Consider the following 4,860-nt stretch of genomic DNA (forward strand, 5'->3'; position numbering starts at 1 on the left):
CCAATCTGTCAATAGGTCCAGTTGGTTTATATGTCTAAATCATATCAAGTATCCTTTACTTAATCCATTTCATTTCTCACCACCTTAGTCCCATACACCACCTACTTATTTCAAAAGCCTCCTAACTAGTTTCTCCAATTTTCTCTTACTTCACTCCAGTCTAGTTTCTATCTAACAGCCAGAGGGATCTTTTTAAACACAAATTAGATGAGACAACTTCTCTACTTTAAAAACCTTTCCATAGCTTCCCATTTGCATCGCAGTTATAATAAAATCCAAACTTCTTGCCAGGCCTTTATAACTCTGCATAATCCGGCCCATGTTGGCTTTCTAACTTTGCACTAGTCTCTTCTAACTCGTTAAACCCAGGCAGCCTGGTGTTCTCTCAGTTTCTATAATGGTTCGAATTAGTTTCCATTTAGGGAACTTGACATTGTAATTCCCTGGAATGCTTTCCCACCATTTTTTCACACATCTGTCTCTTTTCATTCCTTTAGGTCTCATTTTAAATGTACCCTCTTTGGGATGCATTTCTTAAATTCCATGCTAAGTAGCTTACCCTGCCCCTACCAACACTTGTCTAACATAGCAACTAGGTATTTCTTTCACAGGACTTATCAAAATCAGTAATCATTTTACCCATGTTTGTTTACTGGTATATTGTCTGTCTCCCTTATTGGAATATAAACTCTATGTGAGTGGAGATCTTGTCAGTCTTTTCACCTTTAGGCAAAGTGACTAGCACATAGTAAGTGCTTAACAAAATTTTGTGGAATTAGTGACTAAATATTGACTCAATAGACTCAATAAAGTTATCCATGGCCCAAAGAGAAATGTGAGCTGATAAACTTGTTTACATAAGACCTTTATAGCTCTCCCAGAAAAATCCTGAGATACTTTCTAACTGCTAAGTCTTAAATTTTCATGCAACTTTAAAAATATTTTAATACTCAGAATTATTTATATTTAAGCCATATCTCATTTCAAAAAGAAACTTCAAATCCGTGAAGTCCCTTTTCAAAATAAATATAGAAAAACTTCAAATTGAATAAAAACTTGGGAGATTGCTTCAAAGTGAAAATAATCTATAACAGCAATAAGTATTACTATTCTTGAGAATTACAACTATTAGTGAGAATTGGTTTCATGTAGATACTATGCAAATAACAAGTACTTGTACTATTCCTATATGGTTGTCACAGTAAGCTTATGATGTGGTATTATTATCCCAGTTTTTCAAAATAGGGATACTAAAGTTTATAAAAATTAAGTAATACCCAGGGGCACACAGCCTGTGGCATATGAATTCTGAGTATTGAACCTACTGTGTTGCATTTGCCACTCTGCTATGTTGCTTAACCAGGAAGGAAAATACAATAAAAAACAGGTGTGGCAGGGCTTCCCTGGTGGCGCAGTGGTTAAGAATCTGCCTGCCAATGCAGGGGACACGGGTTCCAGGAAGATCCCACATGCCGCGAAGCAACTAAGCCCGTGTGCCACAACTACTGAGCCTGCGCTCTGGAGCCTGCGAGCCACAACTACTGAAGCCAGCGAGCCACAACTACTGCAGCCCACGTGCCTAGACCCGGTGCTCCGCAACAAGAGACGCCACCGCAATGAGAAGCCCGCGTGCAGCAACGAAGACCCAACGCAGCCAAAAATAAAAAAACAGAACAAACAGGTGTGGCAGATTCTACACATCCACTTGCATCCTTTTTAGCTTGCTTTTCTGTAAAATAGAGGCTGTAAAGCTAAAAACTACAATCCCCAGACTGCTTTGCGATACCAAGCAGAAGTTTGGCAATAGAATGAAGCAAAATGAGTCAGCCTTCGGGCAGGGAGATCTGATCTTCTGGCATGTATAATCAGAGGTATGTTTTTCTGGGGCAGCTGGAGAAGTTTCTGTTATCAAGTTCCTAGTGTTATAAGTGTTAGGTGACAAGCCATGGTAGCAGTAATGTTTCTCTGTGAACAGTTTTTTCTCTGGCTCTTCTGGGGATTTTATGAACTAACTATTGCTAATTAAATTATTTAAAATGCATTGTTCTGCACACAAGCACTGTGACTGATTCAGTAATTGTTACTACAAATAAGTAACAGGGACTAAAATATGGACTTGACTTAATGGAGAAAGTGGAAAGATGAAAAGTCAACTCTTAGATACTTGACACTGGAAAATTGGTCACACTTCAGATACAATGGAAAATATTTGGTCAAATTGTTATCTGATGAACTTTGTTGAATCAAACTATACACTGACTGAGGCTGTACTGTTGGAAAGAGTGAGGACTGATTGGAATGTTGGCTAGTGCTAGCTCTATTGCCACCTTTAAGAAAATTCTACAAGAGCTAGATGAACCCAGGTGAGAGGTAGATAGCTTGGAAGCACAGATGGGAGGAAAGGCCACTTTCGTAAGAGAAACACTCTCTTCCTACAGTCTAACATCTATATTGGCAGAGAATCCCCTAATTTGGGGCCTAGAAACAAACAAACAAACATATTTCACACCCTAAATAGAAGCCATCGCAATGGCAGCAAAGCAGCAACCTTAGCAAGAGATAAAACTGGTAGGCAGCCAGGCAAATGCAACTAGTATGAAGGCAAAAATGCGATTAAGGATTTGGCCTTACCCCATATACATTATTTTAAATTACTCCAAGGCAATGACCATTAAGTTAAGGGAGGGGGAATGGGCAGAATGTAAAGGCTATTCAGTAAAGAGAATATTCAAGATTAAAAACCTTCACTAGGTAAGATCTTTAGCTACAGTTAAATCTACAGGATACTGACTGGACACAGGTAATCTCCTAACTTTCGGACAAAACAGTAGGTGACCAAACACCAAGTCTGGATTGCAAAATCTTGTGACTGTCATTGCTCCACTAAAAAAGGTATGAAACAATTCCCAGTCTCCCCCAACACACAATAATAGGCAATTGCTTTTGAAAAGTACAACAGCCTGAAGTATCAGATCTGTGCAGCATCTCAGCAGAGCCAGGGACCATAAAAATGGAATGAGTACAAGATTGGCTGACCCAGAGCTTACTCTGCCACTAGTTCAGGGAGTCCTTGCTATTCTTATCAGCAGAATTTGAAAATGTCTATGGATGTTACTTCTCTGTATTTTCTTAATCCTATCTTTTTCCAAATGGAAGGTTTCATAATTGTTAATCTATACTTTCTCCAACATTGTGCCTATTTTGGGGACAGTTTACCTTTTAGTTAATAAATTGCCAGACAGCCAGGAACTACAGATGGCCCTGCTGGTGAAATTACCTATCATCAAGATTACATATCTTAAACTTTGATTTGGATGCAGCAACTAGAAGAGAGTTTGAGATGTCTTCATTGGAAAAGAGGTGGCTCTATTCAAGATAGCAAATGTTGTTAGTTCCCTACCAAATACCCATTCCCTTCTTCCTCATTATAACTCCTATTTTTTGTGTGACTGATTTGACTGATAGGATATAGCAGGAGTGACGGTCAGGAATTTTTGAAACCAGGTCATATGAAACCTTTTAGTTAGACACAGTTTAGTAACGACATGCTCCAGTAATGTAGAAAATAGAAAATGGTCCTAATGAACTGATATATCAGGCAAAGGAGATTTCCAGGAAGAATGTTGAAAGTGCCAGTTGTTTTCTGTTAGATGAATAGGATAAGATACAGATAGAGAAAGAATGAGCTAAGAAGGACAATATTCAGTGTTTTATAGAAGAATTTAGAGGGAAAAGAAAAGAGATAGGATTTATTGGGCTCAGAAATAGAACTGTTTATCATCTCCAGTCTTTGTAGGCAGCACGAGGTTTCTCAAAACAAGAAATGTCTTCAGGGCAAAACTCAAACCCAGAATATTTCTAATAACACGTAACAGGAGAATAAATTTCAGTTCAATGGTGCCTTTAGAGCACACTTTACTGACACCTCAGAAACATTTCTGGTAGGGCCTTAACCAAAACAAAAAAGCTTCTATGAATATCACAGAGTGTCTTACAGAAAATAGGGCTCCTAAGAATATTAAGGATATAATTCCACACTATTGAGTCTTTCAGCCTAAAATAAAAGAAAAAGAATTGTGGGGATGGCTTTTGTCTAATAGAGTGAACCCTAATAAAACTGGACTGAAAGGATTAGAAGCAATTCACAATAAAAAAGAGCCCTTGGGGACTCCAACCTTCTAAAAGCAGCAAGTAGGCTGAGAAAGCTACTCAGCAGCAAACATAGGCCAGTTCTAAATGAAAAGAAGGGAAGTGCTAGAGAGCATAGCCAGAAAACTAGAAGGCAGACCCAAGTGTCAGACTCATTCTCAGGAAGCAGGACTCAGCCTCAATCAAGGAACTGGTGACATGTGCTCAGCTAGATTTCAGACTTCTTGTGGATGAGTGACTGCTATGTGCCTCCTGTCAGACCCCGCTCCCTTTTAAAATCGGAGTTGTTGTTTGCTTTGCAAATTTCATACCCTTGTATCACCATTGTAATATTGTGTTGAGTAGATAACTTACTGAGTTTACTGAGCAGATAACTTGTCTCTTTAGTTCCAAGATCTTCCATTAGAGAAAAATCATGCTTGAGAAACTGGACCCTCATCATCCCCTGAACATCATTTAAATGACGGATCCTACACTTTAAACCAATCTCATAATGGAATACAACTTGGGAGATATTGTAGAGGAATAAGTCTATTTTGCATGTGGAATGAACGAACATGAATACTGGTAGCAAGAGAACAGACTGTGGTAGGTAGTCTTCAGAAATGGTCTCCACTGATCCCTTGTCTCCATACCCACACATGCTGCTCCTCACATGACAAGGTAGGCTGTAATTTCCTCCCCTTGAATCTGAGGACACTTTAGTTATTT

This window comes from Delphinus delphis, chromosome 3 (genome assembly GCF_949987515.2).
Source record: "Delphinus delphis chromosome 3, mDelDel1.2, whole genome shotgun sequence".
In the NCBI taxonomy this organism is placed as follows: Eukaryota; Metazoa; Chordata; class Mammalia; order Artiodactyla; family Delphinidae; genus Delphinus; species Delphinus delphis.